Below are 25,111 nucleotides of genomic sequence, written 5' to 3' on the forward strand. Positions count from 1 at the left end.
GTCACCGCCGCAGGTCAATGAGGCAGGTCACCACCGCAGGACGATGAGGCAGGTCACCACCGCCGGACCATGAGGCAGGTCAAAGCCGGCCGAGTGCTCCGGCCGAACTCCTGATGAAGAGGCTGTCAAAGCCGGTTGAGTGCTCCGGCCGAACTCGCAGCAGCGTTGCCAGGCCTGTCCAGGTCCTAGCCTGGTTCTGGTGGGCTCCACGCCTCAGAGCCAGCCAAAGAACTGTCGCTGGTGCTCCGCGGCTCGAGGTCTACCGCCGAGGGAGCCCTGGACGTTGCTGGGAACTGCACAGCCTGTGCAAACCCAGAAAGCCACTGGGCTACGTGCGCACACGCGAGCCAAATAGCAAGGAAATAGAGCCCCACTATTTGACTCCTTCAGGTCTGAGAGCGGGCTCCACTGCCTCAGACGCTGGTAGAGTCTTTAGGTATGCAGACTGAGCTCAGGCGGAAAAGCCGCAGCCTATACTAAAACTTCCTAAACTATAAAAAACTATAAAGCCGTGCAAGCTAGCTGAAGCGGAAAAACCGCTGATCGACCTCAAAACTGTGCCGTCCGCTGGACAATAAAAAGCTATAAAACTGAAACGTGCTGTCCTTTATCCGGGCGAACTGCAAATCCCTATAAGCTGTCCTATAGATATTGAACGACTGAGTCTGGATAACTTCAAAAAAGGATGTTTATTCATACAAGGTTGTAAACCTGGCACAGATCTTAAAGTTGCAGAAAATGAAACAAATTTCTATAGGTTTTAGTCACAGAATTATCCCTGGTTCCAGAAGGCAAAAGTGATTATAAAACCACTATACCCTAATCACGCTGCCTATATTAGAAGGAGAAACTCTTTCCTTCCCTATCTTTACAGCAAAGATTAGTTCTAGAAGCGATGGAATAACTCTGCTCCTCTAACCAGATTTCCTATTCCAGATCAATATAATTCAATACTTATCTAATTTGGATAGGCTTAGATTGGCCTGGTTTTGAGGATGATTTGTCCCAGTTAGCCTTGCACAGCTCCAGCACGTTGGAAGACTATAGCCAGAATGAAGCTCCAAAATGGAGACTAGACCCTGGTAAAAAGGGCGGTCCTAAGATGTTGCACTCTTTGACCAATCACTGCAAAGAAAACTGCAGCCAGCTCTTGCAGATTCCAAGCCACCTTTCCTAGGCCTTTGCAGCCAGAGGCTCAAACAAAATGTAAAGGAGGGAAAGCAAACAAACGACCAATAGGTAAGGCAAACCATCGTCCTGGGGGACGGAACAGGAACAAAAAGCAATGATTGATCCAATGAGTTATGTAACAATTACTACAACACTGGTGGCAATGTAAAGAGTTACGTAATTATAACTTTTTAAAAGTCCAGCTCTGTATCCTTTCTCACTCTCTTTCATATCTCAGAAATCCATGCAAGAGTTAAGAAAGTGACAAGTTTAAAATATACGATGCTAATCAGTATATGAAAGACTAGATAAGAATGTGCCTGTCTAGGCAATACTTATCAGCATTATTCAAAGCCTTGGAGAAAGTTGCTGTGGCTGTTGGAGCAATAGTATCAAGATGCTTATGTTAAAGATTAAAACATTTCTTCTTTCCTAAGTTTAAAAAAATCTGCAAAGGTACATTTTCTCTGTCTAGGGTAATCTCATATTTCATCCTTCTTTTTCTGAGCTCATGATGCCACATTAATCCTACACCTGTGACTTCTGACATCTCTGCAAAAGCAAAAAAAAGTATTATGGGGTAAATGTAAACCAGACAAATCTTGTTCCTAATCATCTCACATCTGGAAACAGGCAAGATACAAAATATGCCAGATCTTTCTGATAGTCAGTCAAGCTTTGGAAAGTTTCACTAACATTTTTCTGTCAGTATATAGATTTTTTAAAGGGGGAATTTATTCCTTCTGCTTTGGAGCGTTTACTGAGTTTTGGGCCAGGTGAATTTTTGTCCAATTGGTTAAGTCAGGAATTACTAGGAAATAAATCTAAGAAGTTACAGCATATAGTAGAAGAGGAAACAAGGGTTTATCACAACACTGAACTTCCTGCGATATCCTGGTCTAGGTAAAAGAAACAAAGTCAGTAGCATTGTTTAGCTCACATTTTATTAACTTCTTTGCAATAATATAATTGGAACCTTCTCAAAGTTTTTACTGATACCAAGACATGCTACATCCACAGCATTCCCTACATTTATAAAGCTTGTAACTCAGAGAAGGAGGAGAGATGATATGTCTGGTATGACTTTTCTTTTGAGAAACCTATCTTCCATTGTAGTGAGCATGACATTCTAAGTGCTTTCAATTTTTCCCTTTAAATGATCTGCTCTAGAATTTTTCCTGGTATTGCTATCTGGTTGATTGGGTGGTAGCTGTTTGTGTCCTCTTTTCTCCTTTTTTGAAGATGGGGACATTTCTCTCCTTTAGTCATCTGGAACTTGTTTCCCAGCAATTACCAAAGATGACTGCCAGTGATTTTGAAACTACTTCTGCCAAATACCCTTGGAGGCGGTTCATCTGACGCTGGAGACCTGAATTCATTTATATTAGCCAGATATTCCAGTACTGACTTTTTACCTATTCTGAATTGCATTTTCCTACTGCATTTCCTATTCTATCCTACTCAGGTTGAGCATTATTGACCTTTTGGGAGAAGACTGAGGCAAGTAAGGTGTTGAGTAGTTCTGCCTTTTCTCTGTCCCCTGCTAGCATTTCACCATCTTGTGCATGCAGCAGCCTGACCATTTCGTTGTTCTTCCTTTTGCTATGGACATAACCAAAAAACTTTTTAAAATGGTTTTAATATCTTTAGTAAGCCTGATCTCATTTCACACTTAGGCTTTTCTAGCATTCTCTCTACATATGCTGGCTATTGAGTTTAATTTTTCTTCGGTGATTTCTCTCTTTTTCCATTTCTTTTACATGTACTTTTCATGTTTTTGCTCAACTGAAGAGAAACACCAACTTGCATATTCTGAAAGTATACCTACCCACATCCTGCAGCAAGAACACAAATATACCAAGCTATTGCAGGTGACAACATGAGCTTCTTCATCATTTTAGTAGTCTTAAGTAGGGAATGGAATAGAACTATGGACTTCAATCTCAAAATTTCCTGCTAAACATCCCACATAAAACACCCCCATTTGCAGCAGTTTGAGCATCTTTTTAAAGTTAAATGACATTTGCTGTGGAGAACTGACAATATCAACAAAGGCAAATTAAGAATGTAAAGTGAAATACTCTGCAGTATTATCTCTCTGTACTGACATCTTATGGAATGGCAAGTGAAAATCAGACAAATGAGTTTTCCAGAATGGTGAAGATTTTCATTTTCACATGCAAGAATAAATGCTTTCACTTTTTTTCTACCTATAAGAAGATTTGCACATGTTTAAAAAATGCATTTCAGTTATTCTCTTGTAAAATCAAAATTTACTTCTGCAAAAGACTTGTTTTCTATACAAAAAAAGAGAGGAAAAACTGTAGAAGGTTTCTAAAATATGAAAAAATTGTGGCAACTGGCCATTTTCTCAATAGAAAGATTCAACATATTAAGATACTCTTTTTCATGAAGAGTAAGAAAATTTTCAAGTGAACTTTACATATCTAGATTTTAAACATGAAAATGTGCAATACACTTCCAGTGACAAATACTGCAGGACATTTGAATGATGGCCTATAGTAATGAGCATTTGCATTTGATCATTTAACAACTGAAAGTTGGCAATTTAAGATATATTTTATGGAATGCTGACTTATTTTTCATTCTCATTTTAAGACTTATTTGCAATCTTGATCAATTAAAATCTATTTCCCAGTATTTCATATCACGGAATAACATGTTTCTAGCTCATGTCAAAGAAAGAAAGGGCGTTGTTTTGGATGTTTTCCTGTACTTTTCTATATAGCTGTCATGCACATATAATCAATCCTTAACTTGAGATTCTTTTTTGGCAGACTGGATGTGAAAACCTTAGGTGTACATGTATAAAATGTCTTAATTCATGAAAAATGAAGGAGGCAAAACAGCAGGGAAACATACAAATGGAACATTTAGTGAACAGTGATAGATGGATTGCTGTGTGACTGCTGCATGTGTGGCCTAAGCAAAGATAGGATTTTTGTTCCACTGAGCAGATAAGAATAGAGCAGAATCTCCATCAAATCCACTTCAAGTTTTGGCCTAATTACAAACTTGCTATATAGTCTGGGGCTAAATTCAATGTCCTATTATGAGTAGATCTATTGAAATTAACAGAACTTGCTACCAACTTATTTAAATTTCAGTGAGAACTAAAACTATATTTTAGCACTTTGTATATAAATACCACATTCCATTCTGCCACACCCAGTGTCTTTGAAAGAACTTTGAATGACTGAGTCTCTATCAATTTGGAAGTAGAAGCTGCACCCCCAACCCTTTCAGTAAAGCAAGAAAAACCCTGAGGTAGGGAGAAAGGAAACTTTCATTTTTGCTTGAATTCCATGTCCAAAACCCTTTGTTTACATTTACTGGAAAGAAAGTAACACTGAAATAGAAAACACTCCCTTTTGATTAGACAAGCATATAATATACATTATTAGACTGTGACTAAACTGATGGGGGCCCTGGTGGCACAGTGTGTTAAAGCGCTGAGCTGCTGAACTTGCAGACCAAAAGGTCCCAGGTTCAAATCCTGGGAGTGGAATGAGCGCCTGCTGTTAGCCCCAGCTCCTGCCAACCTAGGAGTTTGAAAACATGCCAATGTGAGTAGATCAATAGGTACCACTCCAGCGGGAAGGTAATGGCGCTCCATGCAGTCATGCCGACCACATGACCTTGGCGGTGTCTACGGACAATGCCAGCTCTTCAGCTTAGAAATGGAGATGAGCACCAACCCTCAGAGTTGGTCACGACTGGACTTAACATCAGGGGAAACCTTTACCTTTTACCTTATATAGTGCAATCCAGACTTTGTTACATATAAACTATTAAGAATGGCATAACTATATAGTAAAACTCCTGTAGCAGTAAGGATACATTCCAGGATGGACTATTGTTACCTAAAATTGTGGATGTGACTAAATGCCATTAAATCACCCCACTTCTGTTCCCAGCATACCATAAAGTTGTACCAGAGGACCTAGAGATTTCTACAGAGTAAAGCTTCTAAAACTACTGAATCTGGGGGGAGCGGGTGTCACAATTTTAGGCATTTACATGAATCAGTTAGCAACAATGTGAAGCAAATACTTCAGCTCTCTCTTCTGGTCTCCCTACTGCTTTTTTGTACAAAGAAGACCCAGAAACAAGTGAGCAAAGTGGCAGTAGTCAAGTAGCCACCTCACTAGGCAGCCAGCTGGCCTGCAAGCCAAGGGGGGCTTGTTTTCGTTCTCTCTTCCTCTCAACTAGGCTCCTCTTTCCTCCTCCTTTTTTCCTTATCAGCAATTGAAATCACATGCAAATTCTCAATCCCTCTCCTAGCCCTCCACAGCCCTTTTCTCATATGGCAAAAGAGAAATGGAGCAGGAGGTGAGGAATTGGTCTCAGCTGCCTCAGCTGCAAAGCCATCCCTGGCTCTCTTTCTCCTCTTCCTAGTCTCCTTTTTAGCTTTGTCCTGCTGTCTTCCTTTCCCTTCCACCCTCCTTTCCTCTGGTGACAACAGTGCCTTCCTCCCTTACAGCCTTCATTAGGGCAGGGGCAGTCAGAAAATCAGTGTGCCTTGTTTAGCAAGCCTTGTAAATATTGATTTTGCTAGATGGCTCTTTTCAGGTTCAGAACGACTTCCCTTCAAATTTTGGGTTCATAAACCATACTCAATTGAAATAAAAAATGTCAGTCTTCTGCCATTAAAAACTTCAAGAAGAAGTAAATAAATAATATTTCTGTGTGAAAAGGTTAGTCCAAAAGTTTATTCTCTATCCTTGATAAAAAGTCTCATCTCTTTAACAAATCAACAAGTGAAGTTAGTTTCAGAATATCAAGGAAGCTTTGATTGAACTATCTATGGTTTATGAAATAGACATTTCATAAAACTTTAAGAAAATTAATATTTAAAAAAGGCATTTAAACAAAACACTGGGCTTATCAGTATGAATTTCATAGTTTTGTTCCTTAACTTAATGTGAAAGCACAAAACCCAGCACTCTCCACCTTCCTGAATACCTTTACTGACAACTGCATATGCAGTAGTGATTGCACAGTGGAATCTCTGTTTCATACAGGTGTTATCAATGGAAAAGAATTCCCCTGAGCTCCATGCTACATTTAATTTCAATAGGCTTGGGATAAAATGGTTGACCTGAGAAAGGGTTAGCTTGATGCCATGAATAATTTACGCTCTACAAATTTTTCTATAGAGACAAGAAAAGGCCAGCTCCAATGCCTGTCAAGAAATGGTTCCTAATGCAACATTCAAGCTTCACTCTCCCCCCACCCCACAGTTGCCTATATTGTGGGACTTTGACAGCTTACATAAATAATTTCTTGTTAACGGGTTGATGTTGAAACCACATAATGTTACACTGAAGGTCCAAAGATCTAAAACAGTAGTGTTCACTTTAGAAATAGTTTTGCCCACAAGTATGTTTTCCATTCAAGTGCCAAATGAAGTTCAGAAATCTTAGGCCAATGAACACACACCTCCCATGACAAGAATATACACAAACACTTCACCTGAGCTAGCAACTAATAGTGTAAAGTTGTTAAATGTTACAAAAACCGTGTAACAAAAATACAATTGGCAATATCTTAATTCCAAGGTTTGTGTATGTGCTATTAAGAACCCAAGTACTCATTGTGACTACCATGAGGTTTTCATTTCAGATTATTCTTTTCTGGAAAAAAAATCACATAAACACCCTAACTGTAAAACAGGGAAACATTGACCTTCTGAATACGTGCTACCATGTTCTTTCTAGTCATTACTGGGCATAAGACACACCATATGGAGGTTTACAAAACATCCTGCCATAATCTACTTTGCACGTTAAGGCTACATTAATGAATGTTTGCTATGGGGAGACAGGTTTCTTTGATATATTTGTGAGAACTATAATATGAGTTTAAACTCTCACATTTCCTAAGTGTAGTAAAAATCATACAACAAATTTAAAGATCATTAGAATGTTATGCTCTGTGAAGTGGCAATGTCTAAAACCTCTAATAATTTGTCTTCTCAAATAATTTTCCAAAAATGCTTCAAAGTTTCTAATACACAAGAAAGTGCCATTTTCAATGCCATAACAATCAGGGGACGGTCTAAGGCTGATACCATGGAGGAGAAAGCTTTTTCTGCCCCAGATTGCAAAGAAAATGGTCTAAAGCAAATTGTCTTTTACATCAGGATTCTAGAAAATTGCTTATGATGGAGAATGAGTTGTAACCTGTCATAGTGGATGGCTTTTGAACCACTGCAACACAATTTTCAAGTGGTTTATCAGAATTAATCCAATGAAAGACAATGTATATTCCTTCTGTTCTAATAAGTTCTTAAAATTTGTCCGAAATCAGTGACAGGAACGAATTAAAATCAATTTCAGTAATCAATTGAGTTGTCAATTTTTAAAATAAAAATTGATTATTTTATCCAAAGGTACTGATTTAAACTGAAAGCTCAGCATTATCTCATTTCCAGAATCAATAATTACATTTTCAATTAATTAAATGAAAAAAATGTTAACAGGCCAACAAACTTTGCATTTCCCATTTTGAAATTCCCCAGATCTCAAAACGTATTTATGTGATGTAATGTAAAATAAAAATGTGGTTTTAATGCTGTGTTAGGTCTTGTAAAATCGAGATTCAAGTTCCTAAAGAACCATGAAACTTACTAAGTGTTCTTGTGCCACTCATTCAGCTTGATATATTTTATTTCATGAGGATAAAGTGGAGTGGTAGAAAATAATCCATGCCATCTCAAACACTTTAGAGGAAGGAAGGGGTACACAGTCAACACTCCACATTCATGGTGGTTAGGGGTGCGGGACACTCCTGAAAGTGGAAACATTATGAATATTGTAAGACTTACACCCTGCTTTCCACCTTTTTACCAGGATGTCTTAATTTTATTTTAACCCCTTTCCATCTTATGGAACTATTCACTCCACTCCTCTTCCTCCTAATCATCCTCAAGTGCCTGCCTTTCCAACAGCTCCAGCCAGATTTTAACCCTTTGCAGGGCACTAATAACCTTGTCCAACATATCTTTCTTCCAGTTCTCCTCCTCTCAATCTCTTGTCCTTCCAATACCTAGATTTAAAACCTTTTTGAAGCCCATTGCCCTTTGTTGGAAGGTACTGTCAGAAGGACAGGAGATTGAGAAGAGAAGGGGCAAATAATCAAAACAAATCAAATCAAATCTGGATTTCAGAAAACAAGCATAATTGGCCAGTTGCCTTTAACAAAAAAGAAATTAAGGAATAATAAAACCTGCATCTTCTAAGAAATGTGTAGATTGATTTTTTTTCCCCTGGGAAGGGTCGTAGGCCCCTTAACACAACAATGGTAATTAATTATACTTACGGTAGAAATTGTGAGTGACTCAACCTGGGAAATTGTTCCACATCAGAGACTGCACAAATCCCAATGCTCAATTTACTGTTCCAGTAATTACTTCTAGAAAAATAAGGTAGGGTTGTCTCATGGCTCTTCTTTTAGTCAGTCTTTCCATCAGCTACTTGGCTACCAGAGGATAATAATTCTACTGTATGCAGATGACACAACGCTACTGGCACCGAATCAACTAGGATTACCAAGACCTAGACTGTTAGACTTTTAGTGCTTTATGTTTGGCAGAACATCTACTTATTAATTATGCCAAAAATGAAGATTATGATTTTTTAGCCCCAGGTTATACCAGATGATAAATGGGGACTGAATTGATTAGACTGACTCATTCAAACATTTGGGCATTATTTCTTCTGCCAACAGAAACTAGAAGGAAAAACATATTACCATCAGCAATAACTTGCTTTTCTAGAATCCAAGGGGAAAATTTGATCTATGTTGATCTGAGAAATTTTTTACTCTCCTATACAGTATTATAAATTGCATTGTTGAACAAAAGTATTCCATGTATGAAGTGGAATAAAAGAGGGGTGTAAGTGTCCCCCTTAAGAAATGCCAGGCTCAAATATCCAAAATTATTTTTGAGACTGGTCTATAGCATGTGCTAAAGTTAGAAGGTAGCATTTTCCATATCTTCATGGAAATTTAATATAATAAAAAAAAGCCCCAAATTGGGCAAATGTATTACAGGCTGAATTTCACCCAAAGTGTGTTTTTACAACATTGCTTATTATAGAGAGTTATAAATGGAAATGCTGACAATAACTGTTCTATAGTGATGGCTGGAGGGGACTGCTAAAACATTACCTTACCTCTCTGGAATGGAATCTGGCATGACAAAAATTTATCCATGTGTAAACTATTTGTGGGTTGGCACTGCCACAGAATTTAAAAGACTAACACTGTAATCAAAATCATTGTCATCTGCAATGGACAGTTGAGAAGGTGTGAAATAATGACTATCACAGAGAAAAATGATGATCCTATCATTGACTAGTAAGGTGCTTCTATGATTACCACCTCCCTTTTGCACTAAGTTTATGAGCTGCGGGAAAACAGAGTTTGTAGGATATTGAACAGCTCATAATCCCCATTGGGAAGGGTTTGTGGCCATTTTTAGAGCACTTCAGCACCTTGTGTAAGTAGGACATTAATTGTCAGGCAGTAGTTATTTTTATTAATACTGCCAATCTACCCACATTTGAATCGCTCACTCTTCTAAACCACTAACAGAGAGTTCTGTGTAACTAGCCTGTGCTTTTAAACCTGACTTTGGAAATTGGCATCTGTGTGGAATGGGTCCCTTGAGCCAGATATAATATAGTGTACTTTATTAAACCACAATAAACTAATGCTTGAGTAGCTTTAAGAGTCTCTGTTAAAGCCACAATAAGTGGGGAAACTGAGATGTACATTTGACACAGTCCTTATTCTGTGCACAGTGCAGTAAATATCTAGGAAATGAGCAGTTCCCTCCTCCCCTGACCAGCTTCTAGAATATCCTGCAATGACAGAATCACAATGAGTTGTGTTAAAGAGAAAGATGAATGTAATTATGGTTCCAAAGTATCTGCCAGAAAGACTGGAGTGCAGCTGACTTTATATTAACTACTGAGTGCAGTTTGATTACTAATCATCTTAGGTCTAGTTACACTGTGGAGATACAGTTTCATGATAGCAATCCATTATGGATTACTTGAATGAAATCTCCAGAGAGTCACAATGTTTTATGTTTGGTTAAATGAGCACAGAATCATTAGTGCCATAGCTTATTTGCTTGTCGGGGGTTTTATCTGTTTTTTTTAACAGTATTTAAATGTTAATTTAATTAATGTTGTTTTATATTGTATGGGGCCTTTGTTTGGAAGCTGCCCTGAGTCCCTTTGGAAAGAGAGGGTGGGTTAGAAATAAAAGTAGTAGTAGTAGTAGTAGTAGTAGTAGTAGTTGCTATTATTATTATTATTATTATTATTATTATTATTATTATTGACATAACGACATAGTATGACACAGCGAACAAGATAGATATGCTGGATTTCATATCACAAAATCACAAGTTGAACACTTCCCAAGCGTTTAGGACTGTATGACGTATTTTCTGATGATGCGTGCAGATCCCAGTAGGGTGGCCTATTATTATTATTATTATTATTATTATTATTATTATTATTATTATTATTATTATTTTATTGTATGACACAGCAAACAAGATAGATATGCTGGATTTCGTATCACAAAATCACAAGTCAAACACTTCCCAAATGTCTAGGACTGTGTGATGTATTTTTGGATGATGCGTGCAGATCCCAGTAGGGTGGCCTTTTGCAGTTGGCAGATCGTGATTTTGTCAATGTCTATTGTTTCCAAATGCTGGCTGAGATCTTTTGGCACGACACCCAGTGTGCCCATCACCACCGGGACCACCTGCACTGGTTTCTGCCAGAGTCTTTGAAGTTCAATCTTGAGGTCCTGATAGCGGCTGAGTTTTTCCTGTTGTTTTTCGTCAATGTGACTATCACCTGGGATGGCAACATCAATGATCCAAACCTTTTTCTTTTCCACAACTGTGATGTCTGGTGTGTTGTGTTCCAGAACTTTGTCAGTCTGGATTCGGAAGTCCCACAGTATCTTTGTGTGCTCATTTTCCAATACTTTTGCAGGTTTGTGATCCCACCAGTTCTTTACTGCTGGAAGTTGGTACTTGAGGCATAAGTTCCAATGGATCATTTGGGCCACATGGTTGTGCCTCTGTTTGTAGTCTGTCTGTGCGATTTTCTTACAGCAGCTGAGGATATGATCAATGGTTTCGTCGTTTTCCTTGCACAGTCTGCATTTTGGTCATCAGCTGATTTTTCGATCTTGGCCTTAATTGCATTTGTTCTGATGGCTTGCTCTTGGGCTGCAAGGATCAGGCCTTCTGTCTCCTTCTTCACTGTCCCATTCGTGAGCCAGAGCCAGGTCTTCTCCTTATCAGCTTTTCCTTCAATTTTGTCAAGGAACTTTCCATGCAATGTTTTGTTGTGCCAGCTGTCAGCTCTAGTTAGTAGTGCGGTTTTCTTGTACTGGTTTTTTGTCTGCTGTGCTTTGAGGAGTTTCTGATTTTTGACTTCAATCAAAGCAGGATTATTATTGTGTTGTCGAAGGCTTTCATGGCCGGGATCACAGGGTTGTTGTATGTCTTTCGGGCTGTGTGGCCATGTTCCAGAAGCATTCTCTCCTGACGTTTCGCCCACATCTATGGCAGGCATCCTCAGAGGTTGTGAGGTATGGAGAAAACTAAGCAAAGAGGTTAATATATATCTGTGGGAAGTCTAGGGTGAGAGAGGTCAGTGTGAATGTTGTGTAGTTAATCACTTTAATTAGCATTGAAAAGCTTATCTGCTGTCTTCTTCCTGCCTCTGGGGCATCCTTTGTTTAGAGTCGTTAACTGCCCTTGGTTGATTCATGTCTGGAAATCCTCTGTTTTCAGAGTATTGCTTTTTATTTACTGTTCTGATTTTTGAGTTTTTTAATACTGGTAGCCAGATTTTGTTCATTTTTATGGTTTCTTCCTTTCTGTTGAAGTTGTCCACATGCTTGTGGATTTCAATGGCTTCTCTGTGTAGTCTGACATGATAGTTGTTAGAATGGTCCAGCATTTTTGTGTTCTCAAATAGTATTCTGTGTCCAGGCTGGTTCATCAAATGCTCTGCTATGGCTGATTTCTCTGGTTGAATTAGTCTGCAGTGCCTTTCATGTTCTTTGACTCTTGTTTGGGCGCTGCGTTTGGTGGTCCCTATGTAGACTTGTCCACAGCTGCATGGTATCCGGTAGACTCCTGCAGAAGAGAGAGGATCCCTCTTGTCCTTCGCTGACCATAGCATTTGTTGGATTTTCTTTGTGGGTCTGTAGATAGTTTGTAGGTTGTGCTTCTTCATCAGCTTCCCTATGCGGTCAGTAGTTCCCTTGATGTATGGTAAGACAAGACAAAGATCCTCCCAGAGGAAAGACAGCAGATAAGCTTTTCAATGCTAATTAAAGTGATTAACTACACAACATTCACACTGACCTCTCTCACCCTAGACTTCCCACAGATATATATTAACCTCTTTGCTTAGTTTTCTCCATACCTCACAACCTCTGAGGATGCCTGCCATAAATGTGGGCGAAACGTCAGGAGAGAATGCTTCTGGAACATGGCCACACAGCCCGAAAGACATACAACAACCCCAGGATTATTATTATTATTATTATTACAGTAGAGTCTCACTTATCCAACACTCGCTTATCCAACGTTCTGGATTATCCAACGCATTTTTGTAGTCAATGTTTGCAATATATCGTAATATTTTGGTGCTAAATTCGTAAATACAGTAACTACAACATAACATTACTGCGTATTGAACTACTTTTTCTGCCAAATTTGTTGTCTAACATGATGTTTTGGTGCTTCATTTGTAAAATCATAACCTAATTTGATGTTTAATAGGCTTTTCCTTAATGCCTCCTTATTATCCAACATATTCACTTATCCAACATTCTGCCGGCCCGTTTATGTTGGATAAGTGAGACTCTACTGTATTATTATTATTATTATTATTATTATTATTATTATTATTATTATTATTGTATGACACAGCAAACAAGATAGATATGCTGGATTTCGTTTCACAAAATCACAAGTCAAACACTTCCTAAGTGTCTAGGACTGTGTGATGTATTTTCGGATGATGTGTGCAGATCCCAGTAGGGTGGCCTTTTGCAGTTGGCAGATCATAATTTTGGCAATGTCTATTGTTTCCAAATGCTGGCTGAGATCTTTTGGCACGGCACCCAATGTGCCGATCACTACCGGGACCACCTGCACTGGTTTCTGCCAGAGTCTTTGAAGTTCAATCTTGAGGTCCTGATCACGACTGAGTTTTTCCTGTTGTTTTTCGTCAATGCGACTGTCACTTGGGATGGCAACATCAATGATCCAAACCTTTTTCTATTATTATTATTATTATTATTATTATTATTATTATTATTATTATTATTATTAGCATCTTACATTCATTGCTGTCCTTATAAATCCAATTACAAGGTTGCTATAAGAAACTTTTCTAACATGTCCAGCTCAATCATAAAGCAATGAGATGATCCCTTCAGTCATTAGTTGGTGGGATGTACAGGGGGTAACATGACAATATTGGGGAAAGAGATGTGAAGGGAATACAAGCCTACTTTGCATCTCCTAGGCCAGCCTAAGTCTTTTAAGTACATAGGGAAATGCTGCTTTGTTTTCCACTTCAGGCAACAAAAAAAATCCTTGATGAGTCCTAGTTTCTAAACCTTTTTTTGGTAAATTCACAATTACACATTCAGCGGTGAAACTTACTTGTGTGTGTTACAGAGTTTCTACTCTACTATCTGGCATACTTTGACCATCATCTTCTTCCTATTGATCTTAGATGGCACTTCTCATCTAACATATCTAGGAGACATCAGAACTCAGCTACAAAATTCCCCTTTATGCCTCATAATCCCTCTTTAGAAGGAATAAGGGTCTTATGCTCATTTTTAATTTTTTGCTAAAATAGTACTCGCAATTTTCACACATTCCTGACCTGATTCCTACAGTCTTTCTCTATTGAGTCTCCTAGCAAGAATAATTTCAAATAAAGCAAACTTTCTACCTCATTTTGTTGTACAGCTGTGTATATAACAGAAGTTGAGAAGAAAGTATAAAGAAGATATAAGAAGCCATGGGGCAGATCTGTATACATTGGGAATGAGAAGAATATGTTCAAAATGTTTTAATCTCAGCAAAAAGGACTTCCTCAGTATGTTCCAACTTATTAAGAAAGTATAAGCTTCCACATGATTTCTTGCCTCCACAGTAAAAATGAGACAAAAGATAGCTTTTCCCCATAATGATTCCCCAAAACTGTATAAATTTCACTTGAAATAAAGCATACATGCACACAGAGCTAGCACAGAAGGATGCACAACTAATGAAAGATGTGTGCACACACAAACAAACCCTATCAAATGTTTGATTTCTATAAATCGGTGCAACAAAGCAGCACTTAGTGTAGTATGTGCAAAAACCAATCAGTTTTATCAACAAGAAAGTATAAAAGGAGTAGGATCTTGCTGAATACAGGAGGTAATATCCCACCACATTGAAAGAGAGCAGAAAAATATATAAATTCTTGATTCTGTTTCAAGCGAAAAGACATGTAGTGTATTCACGTGAACCTGTGAGTTAATTTGTATGCAGCAAGTGAGCTCTAAATAGGAAGGAAAGAGTAAAATATGACATATGTCAAAACTCAAGCATATAATAAGACAGCCATATTGTAACAAAATCTGACCCCATAAAGACATGCAGTTCATGACTATATATGTTCTTATTTTCTAAATCATGAAGGATCTCAGTTTTTCCTCATATGAAATATAACCGGTGATCAGAGATTGTGATAATCTGATGCTCCCCAATTTTGTAACTTCCATTTGTACAACAGTATATGGAGTCACTGAATGTATCAATGGAAACCAACTCATTTGGTTCAAAGACAAGAAGTTTTGGAAATGTGCACAACAATTATTAGCTGAAATATATAAAAGATAATTTAATTTTTTTTGTACTGTAATTGGTCACCAATTTCCTTCTCAAAGGGAGCAATGAGTAATTTCAGCAATTCGCCTCCTGATTCAAAGCAATCTTCTAGAATTGCACAGTTCAAGGACATTTTCTGTGCAAAATTTGTACATAGTTGTTTTACACAGCCCTTTTAAAACAAAAAAACATCATTTTCTGCACAGAAAATGTTTTATGAATAATCACAAACATTTTTAAATAGATTGCATTCTGAATTGTGATAATTCGCATCAATCTGAGACTCTTAACATGCAAGAAATATGGTTTTGATTATTTTTACATATTCTTTCCATCCCTGAAAATCAGAAGAATAGGTTGGAGGGGGGCACTGCACAGAAGGAAAACAGTGCACAGAAGAAAAAAATGCACAGAACAAAACAGAGAAGGGAAAACGCTCTCATTGCTGATGGGCTCTCTAAGAATAAAGAAGCAAATTCTCCTAAAGCACATTAGAAATGGGGCCTAGCAATATGTTACAATCTACTAATTATAGTACAACCCCCCCCCCCCCATCCATAGGACTGGTACCCTTGGTTTCATTTATCCACTGCCAATAAAATATGGCCTACTGAGACATTTTTAAGGTCTGCCATGATTCTATGGTATTTTTGTGCCAGAAGTCCTTTGTTTCAATAGGGTTGATTATACGCCATGGTTTCATGTATCCATGAAAAGTCTGGGAACATATCCCCAACAGATATGGTGCTCATACTGCATTTTGCCCTGTTATTTACAAGCTATTTGTCCAACCCAACATCCAGAACAGAATAAAATCATTCTTATTCCACTTCTAACTGTAATTTTGTTTACCATTGGAAAGCTTGGCACTACAATACCCAGTTTTCAGAAGTTTAAGTCTTTATGTAAAATATTTATGTGTAAGTGATATTACGAGCTCACTATTCAGAAAAGCATGTTATTATCCTAATACTCTTGTATAAGCTTTTAAATGAGACTATTATGGAAAGAAATGTATAAACCTCACCATTCCCATTACTGAGGATGCTTTGCTTAGCAGGAATGAGTTACAGGAGCTACATTTTCCCCACACCCTTGGCCTTAAAGAATTAGACCAATGTGCATCTGCTTACATTCCTTCTCCTTCTCCAACCTTTAACAAGAAGTGACTATTAAGTGAAGCCTGCCCCATGACACCACAGAGTTACAGATGAACGAGAGCTAACAACAATGAAGCATTCACCCAAGTGCCTGCAAAAATCTCCAAGGCCAGAGACCAAGCAGCTGAGGAATTCTACATAACAAGGTTTTCACTGTGGAGAAAGCAGAGTTTTTAATCTCCCAGCACACTCGTTCTTCCCAAATGACCTCGGTTTCATCAATCTACCTGTCTGTCTCTGGGAAATTAATGACCTTCAAAAGTAAATATGACTTCAGACTAGCAGAAAGTTTGGGTTTTATAAACATGAAAAATGCTAGCTCCACAATGGCGCTTCCCTCCCCCATGACCCCAGGGATACTTTACATTTTTTTTAAAAAAAATCCTGGATCATATAAGACCTGTTTTTGTGAAACATGTTAACTTTCAAATCAGTTTAGCAAATCAAGCTGTACACCTGTTAAGCAGAAAACTAATCCATTGAAATGCTGAAGAAATATGAGCATTGTTGAATTATGAGGCAAACAGTATGGTACCCATTAAGGAACATTCAGAACTGGACTCAATAAACTGTTGTTCCCATGCAACATGTCATAAATTACTTACCTGGCATATGAAAATAAACAAAAAGAAGAAGAGTGATGGGAGCTCCAGAAAAGCAGAGATGGACTAACTCATTTATAAAACACCCTGAATACATTTTGGCCACTGTGGAGTAATTTTTGGCTGTGTATGTTATGAGCAGTGCTTGCCAGTTACAAATGGGTTGTCACATAAACACATCTCTGTAGCAAAGCATGTTGATTTTAGTAAACACTTCAAGTATTGAAATCTTGACTCTGCATTGGCCTTAATTGTCAATTAAACCTGTTTTTTTATTTCTGATGATGGCATTCATTTTATAAGTTGGAAATGACTTAAAGGTACACCACAATAATAGAAATATCTAAAGTCATGATTTGTGTAGAGGACAATAAGAAAGTGTGTCCTTTCAGACACAAAACCATTTTATGCCTAACCTGATTGGTAGGGTCAGCAAAAAACATCAGACAAAAATCCTTTCCTGAGATCCTTAACTGGAGAATGAAAAAGTTGAAGCCATCATTTTTGCATGCAATGTACATGCTCATGTATGACATATGAACTAGACCTGCCTTCACTACAGATTTGACACAGTGAAGGGGTCATATAATAAAGACACTGGGACAGTGAGTTACTGAGTTATTACAAGACAATTGACCTTATCACATTAGCAAATAGATTTGCCATGCATCGTGGCGAATCTGTGGGGTCCCTGCACAGGATGTAGAGAACCCATTGCTCCATGCCCTGCATCGGCCAACATTCCTCTGGCCAACATCCCATGGGAGGAAGCGTAAGCTGTCTGGCTTCCCCCCACTGTTGCAAATGCAACACGGGAAGACTCCCATGTTGCCACAGCAGTAGCATATGCCAGTTCCTCTCCTCTTTTCCCACAGAGCCCCATTAGAAGTAGTAGAAGTAGAAGCAATGGCTCCATCACAAAAGGGGAGAGGAACCGGTGTATAATGGGCAAATTAGCCCGCATGATGAGGTCAAACGATATAATCTGTTTAGTTTCCCATTTAGGTCACCACAGGACTAGAATAGAACCAATGTTATGCAGATGCCCTTTTAGGTTGCTTTAATATCTTCTGGATTTTGTTAAGCAGAACCAGAGGAAATTATTTTACAAAAATGTTTTGACAGGTTAGGAAAATCAGATTAGTTCTTCAGTAAAAATTGGATATTAAATGTAACTGCCATTGTCTATCTGTAGATGTTTCTGTAGTGTCTGTTACAACAGTTATTGATAAAGAAATGATTAAGCTGTAATAAAGCAGTTTATATGGCAAACTGAACTTATTCCAATAAAACAAAAGGAAGGAAAATACTCTGTTGGCTTGATTCAACAGCTAGATTTTCAAACTATGCATAATATTCCAAAGACTGTCACAAGTTTGAGTGAAATGGAAAATAGGACAACCTGTATATTCATGAAAACAGAAGGATTTTGAACAATATGATAACATGATACAAAGAGTATTTCAGTGCATGAACACCTTCCCCTAAATGTAGAAATATATTTACTTTGGTTCAAACTGAACACAATTGTACTCTAAAGTAACATTGCAGAGGTGTGAGAAGCAGTAGGGAATGAGCAGTATTGGGCAAAAATGGCTTTATTCCTTTTAGAATTAGTCTTTCAGGATATATGTGATGAACATGACTATTTCCGCCCAGCTTGAACAATACCTTAAACATAGCATATACCATATATACTCGAAGATAAGCTGAGTTTTTCTGCCCTTTTTATGAGCTGAAAAAGCCTCCCCAGCTTATAATGGAGTCAAGGTCAAGCCGGCAGGGAAGCCTGGAGGCCATTGCTTGCAATATATGATATATTTATCTCTCATCTTACCATCTCTTATCAGTGTTTACTTTTTCTAAGCCTCCCTCACTCTTAACTGAGATAATGTTTTGAAAAGGGAAAGAAGCCCTTGCAAGTCAGGAAGAAGAAGAATAGAATCATAGAATAGTAGAGTTGGAAGAGACCTCATGGGCCATCTAGTCCAATCCTCTGCCAAGAAGCAGGAAATCACATTCAAAGCATCCCCGACAGATGGCCATCCAGCCTCTACTTAAAAGCCTCACAAATTTGTATATGGCTATCATGTCTCCTCTCAGCCTTCTCTTCTGCAGGCTAAACATGCCCAGTTCTTTAAGCCTCTCCTCATAGGGCTTGTTCTCCAGACCCTTGATCATTTTAGTTTCCCTCCTCTGGATGCTTTCCAGCTTGTCAACATCTCCCTTCAATTGCGGTGCCCAGAATTGGACACAGTATTCCAGGTGTGGTCTGACCAAGGCAGAATAGTGGGGTATCATGACTTCCCTGGATCTAGATGTTATACCCCTATTTATGCAGGCCAGAATCCCATTGGCTTTTTAAGCAGCTGCATCACATTGTTGGCTCATGTTTAACTTGTTGTCCACAAGGACTGCAAGATCTTTTTCACACGTAGCGCTGTCAAGCCAGGTGTCCCCCATTCTGTATCTTTGCATTTTTGCATTGAGGTTGAAGATGGCTTTCTTTTTGTGAGATAATATATATTTAATCTTATAAAAGCATTTTCCCCTGAAATATTTGTTAATCTCTACTACAGATGTATAGGCATTCCCCCCTGCAAGACTTTGCAATCCCTAAGTACCTAAATATTTGTATCTATCTATAAACATTAATTTTATATATGAATTTCCCACTCATATGTTTGCAAGTCTTTGCAAATCCTATACAGATATAATTATCTCTATATAGAGAGATGTCTAGATAGATATATATGAATATACATATATAGGGTTTGCAAATATTGCAGAGGAAATGCACACACACACGTATAGAGATTTCTAGATATAAACATAAATATATAGGGCTTGCAAATATTGGAGGAGGGAAATGCACATATATAGAGAGAGGATTTGCAAATGTTTCAGGAGAAAATGCATATGTGAAATTTGTATATATAATGATAGATCTATATCTAACTCTGCATTGTTTATGTAGGCATTGAATGTTTGCCTTTTACTATGTTGGAAGCCGGCCTGACTCCCCATGGGGAGATAGGGCGGGGTACAAATGAAGTTTTATTATTATTATTAACATTGTTGTTGTTGTTGTTGTTAAGTTATTGTTAATACCATATTGTCTTTTTGACCCTACTTTTCCACTTACAGAGCTAGTTTTCTGTTTTTCTTTGAAATACGGTAAATATTCAAAAACCTTTAACCTACTGATGCTTCAATATAATTTCATTGGGATCTATTTTCATTTTGAAATTTACCCGTAGCTGCTGCATTTCCCACCCTTGGCTTATACTCGAGTCAATAAGTTTCCCCAGTTTTCTGTGGTAAAATTAGGTGCCTCGGCTTATATTAGGGTCGGCTTATGCTTGAGTATATACGGTAAACTTACCTCACATATAAGTTGAGAAAAGGTGTTTTTTGGGGGGCGGGACAAAGTTATGAATTTTTATTCGATTTGCAAATACATTGAGGGTCATTCTGCAGAATGGAGAAAGTACCAGTGGGAAGAGGAATGATGCTTCTTTTAGATTCTCTTGAGACAAACTGAGCTCACAACCTCACAACCTCTGAGGATGCCTGCCATAGATGTGGGTGAAACGTCAAGAAAGAATACTTCTGGAACATGGCCATACAGCCCGGAAAACATACAACAACCCTGAGGTCTTGCCTTTCACTGCTCTATTCAATATTTGATAAGAGTCAAGGCGCAGTACTCACATTGACCTATATATAAGTCAGCACAAATTTTGGCAGATTTTTTTGACTAAAATTTCCAGATTTATATTTGAGTATATACAGTAATCTCATAAATAACAGAATCATAAGAATAATGCAAATTATAGTGACAAAAAAACTTGCAAAGGATATTAACAATTTATAGGAGTGCATTGCTATAGTATCTGTCTTTCCCAAGTCCTGAACACCATTAAACTGAAAGATGTCAACTCTTTGCAGAACTCAAAGATTTTAATTATAAATACAGCATTCTTTGCCAAGATACTGAGAGACATTCCTGAACTTTTCTGATGTTCCCATATCAAGCTGTCCCTTGTCTTCCTTTGGGGCTCCCTATTGTTGTGTTCTTAGAACATGTTTTGATAGCATGAGATAAATGTATTTAAACCAGAGAAGCAACCACAGAGCGGATTTTCTTTCTTTCTGTTTTAAGATAACCTTCAAATTATGGTGTCACCAGTCCAGAAACCATTATGCTACCCAGCCTAGCACCACCTTTCTGAATCTGCATGGAATATAAAATTCTTGGAGGAATATAGATCAAAGCCAGTTGGCATTAGGTTTTTGTTATGATAAAGCAGAGGCGACACCTCTTGGCAAAAGAACAATTTAAACAACTTGCACACATTTGCATTACAAATTTAGTTAAAATTATCTACACATTTATTGTAGAATTCTGCTTACTTTAAGACATGCCAAGTTATATTCAGCAGATCTAATAAAGAAATGTGCAATATAATCCTATACAAGTTTATTCAATTCCACTGTGTTCAATGGGACTCCATCCCATAGAAATGTGTTCATGACTGCAGTCTCAGCTTACCATTTAAAGTTATCAAAACAGCTATGAGTGGTATGGAAAGGCATTTGTAAGGGTCATGCAATCCAAAACAGCTTTATTTATCATTGTGGCATGAGAACAGCTTTCACATTTCTTCTCCTTGTGCAGAAATTCCTTAAGCTTATTAATATTTGGAAAAGCATTTCAACCAGGTTGGATAAAAGCTGATGATTAAAAATAGAAATAATTGAAAGTGTATTTCAACCTAACTCAATTTTCTTTTCTTTCATTAATAATAAACTTCTCTTAAATGCTGTATAAAATATTGAATAATCTGGATATAACCATACATGCTGTACTCTCCAAACTAAACCAATGTCTCATACTTATTTAACTTTCTTTTAAAAGTTGGGTTTTTCTTCTCTGAAATGCTTGGAACTTTGGATTTTTCCATATTTTGGAATAGCCATATTAGCATATATTGTATACAACTCATAAATAAGACATTTTAGTCCAAAAAAACCATGCCCAAAAGCTTTAGTTAACTTATCCATGGTTCAATGTATGTACTGTGCTTCCTCTTATCAAAAAGGAACTATTCCCTTTTCTGAGTAGAGCAGCAAAGGGTAAGAGTTTAGTCTCTCCCAGGGGAACCAAGAAGAAGTGTTGACTCATCTACTCTCTCCACAATGGCACCACTTTTGGCCTTCTCAAACACCAGGGAAGGAAAATGATGGCAGGTTGGGGCAATGGGCCCATGTGACAGTGCTAGCACTTTCCCATTTCTATGAAATGACTCTTAACGTATCCACAAGTCATTTGAAAAATCCAGCGCATGATCAAGCCAGCGACAGACGGGTTTCCGTTAGGGCTGTGCACGGATCTGTTTTTCAAAACAGACTCTGCCTGTTCTGGCTCTTTTGGCCACCTGTAATGGCACAGGCGCTGCTACCATTTTTTTCTGGGCCACAACAGACCATATGACGGCTGAAAACAGGCTGCGTTCGGTTTCTTTCAGCTACACAAGGAGTGCTGAGAGGGAGACAGGTTTCCCTGTAAGTCTTTGAGCCCTGCTGCCTGCTTGAGCCAATCAAAAAAGGAAAGCCACTCACATGCCCTGTGTTCTATCTACCTCAGTGCCTTAACTGCTCTTAGGATCTTGCTTTTGGACTCAATTCCAATCTTTTCTTTTGGCAGTATCACTTATAGGCTGTGAAAGGGCATTTGGGGAGGTGGTTTTTTTAAAAAAATATTGGGGTAGTTTACTAAAGGGAGAGGATAGCCTGTTCCCCTTGAGTCCCCATGGAAAGAATTCAATTCCTCCCCAGTTCTAGCTGAAGAAGATTAAAGGGAAGGTGTTATGATTGAGCCTCATGGCTCTGCTACTGGGAAGCGTGGGCGTAAGACTCCTCGAGAGTCAGATACTCTCGAGGAGCGAGAAAGAAAGAGGCTGCGAGATATCTTTGCAGAACCATCTGACGAGGATTCTTTTGAGGGGTTTACAGAGAGAATGGAGGAAGAGGTGGTGAGCTCGGAAGAGGATGAGATGGATTGGACTCGGGTAAGGGAGGAATTGGGTGCCACTGGCAATGATGGGATGGAAGATGATTGGGGACCTTCAGGACTAGACCCATGGACAAGCTGGAGGGATGGGACGGGATCCACAGCTGGGGATGCTGTGGGGCGTAGTCAGAGGTGTTCCAGCTCTGATGAGGAAAGTGATGAGGAAACGCCCGGGTTAAGGAGGGCAGCTGATAGTGATGAGGATTTGTAACTGGCATAAAATGGGGTTTGGGAGCAATTGCAAATTGCGTTGGGCAAGGTAATCTGGACGAACGCTTGGGATCTGTGTGGGACGTTTTCCTGAAGACGGGTGTGTTTCGTGTGCTGACTACGTAAGTTGTTTTGGAATTTGGGTTCAGACGGCGGGAGGAATTGTGTGGGCTTTTGTTTGTGCAACCTCTGCTTAATCTCAATAGCTTTGACCTTCCGTCGTCTTCTTGACGGACGCCATCTGCTACTCTGGATTTACGGACTGAACTGACTACGGGCTCGGATTCTCCTACCTGGACTTGGTGAACTACAAACGTCTGCTTCTGCCTTACGACCTTCGGAAAGAACTGGGACTACGCTACTGCTTCAATCCTCGGCTGTTGTGTTTGTATTGGAACCTCGCCTGCTGTGTGGAGGAGTAACTGCTAAGTTACTCAAAACATAGTGCTGGCAGCAGAGAAGCATCTGCTGCCAATTAGTTACATTCTTTTGAACTCTTTGTTCACCAGTTTCTGTTTTGTTTATTCTCAGGCTGAAGCAAGCTGTTTTGATTTTGTCCGGATTAAACTCCGGTTTAATCCGGTTTATCTTTTGAACGTTTTTCTTGCCCCTTTTTGCTTTTTAAGGCCAGCGTTGCTTAGCCCTTGTCTTTTACAGGCATTTTGAGTTCTGTAAATCCAATAAACTCTGTTATCTTTGATCTTGTGGCGTTCTGTCCTTGACAGAAGGACTCTAGAAACAGAGGTATCTTAAGACTGATGCTTTAACCTAGATCGAGCTGAAGGAGATTAAAGAGATTATCTTTACTTTTAAAGGGAAGGATGCTAGAAACAGGGATTTCTTAGGACTGATGCCCTAAAAATGATGGAAAGCTCCCCCAATTGCCGCCAATGGGCCAAATCTTCCCAGATCTTTTGGCTGCTGAACTGAAAAATGGATCCCCCCACCCCACCCGGCTCCTAAGGCTCCTGAGAAACACATTGGGAGGTCTCCAAAATCTGGACACCAAAAACGGCACAGTGTTTAACCGAATTGCACACCCCTAGCTTCCGTGTGTGATGGTAAAAGGGGGGTGGGGGAATCCGGTTGCTCTGATCCATTTAGGCTAAAACTTCAGCTGTGTCCTGCCAGGGTCATTTTCATGGATTCGGCAGACACATCCCCAGAATCGCTGGAATCCGGAATAGCAAAATGACAGTTTGCACAGTCCTACTGGTATATCTTATATTAATTAATTAATATTTTTATTTTGTGGCTCAAGTCAGGTTACATAGAATGCTAGTTCTCTCATGTAATTATGGGGGGGGGGATGGGCCAGGCATCGCATATATACACACACAAGCACCCAAAAAGTTCAATACCCTGGATTTTTAAATTCTGTCAATTAAGCAAATGAAAATAAAATAAAACTGGTTTTTGTGAATGAGGATTGCTCACTCACAAGCCATACCAAGTTGGATGCAAGCAGTGTGAGTGAATGAAATCTAAGATTTCATTATACTGAATAGTACTTTGGGGCCATTACTCATCATTTCCTCTACTATTTCTAATGTGGAAAATGCCCTCTTTAAGAGTTGCAAGTATACCATTCCCTTTCAGATATACATCATTATGGCTTACTTATGGCTGTGGGATTCATAAGCCACTAAAAGCACTCAATTAAACAGCTGCACTAGGTGTATTGCCATAAATGCACGCTAGGTTTCTCTGAGTTCTGCTTCATATAAATTCACTAAAAGGAATTGACATGAATAGTTCTTCTCAGCTCATTGAACTCTTCCAGAGAGAAAATACAAGAATTTTTGAAAAAAGATAAAAATATTTTGAAATCCAGAATTTGGAAATTTACTTTTAAGGAGAAGGTCCAGAACATCATTTGATTACTTTCTAGAACTGGAGGACTTAAAGTTGGTAGTGCATG

The 25,111-nt window shown here is 38.6% G+C and overlaps 1 protein-coding gene and 1 long non-coding RNA gene across 3 annotated transcripts in view; one reads left to right on the top strand and one right to left on the bottom strand.

Annotated features, from left to right (window-relative positions):
- smoc2 (SPARC related modular calcium binding 2) overlaps positions 1–25,111 on the bottom strand; it is a 211,306-nt gene that overhangs the window by 21,767 nt on the left and 164,428 nt on the right. The gene's annotated exons all lie outside the window — the stretch shown is intronic.
- LOC134297712 (uncharacterized) lies at positions 22,780–23,471 on the top strand. The gene is made up of 2 exons (XR_010004564.1): positions 22,780–23,312; positions 23,397–23,471. It is a non-coding gene; the product is annotated as an uncharacterized LOC134297712 (long non-coding RNA).

Source organism: Anolis carolinensis, chromosome 1 (assembly GCF_035594765.1).
Source record: "Anolis carolinensis isolate JA03-04 chromosome 1, rAnoCar3.1.pri, whole genome shotgun sequence".
Classification (NCBI taxonomy): Eukaryota; Metazoa; Chordata; class Lepidosauria; order Squamata; family Dactyloidae; genus Anolis; species Anolis carolinensis.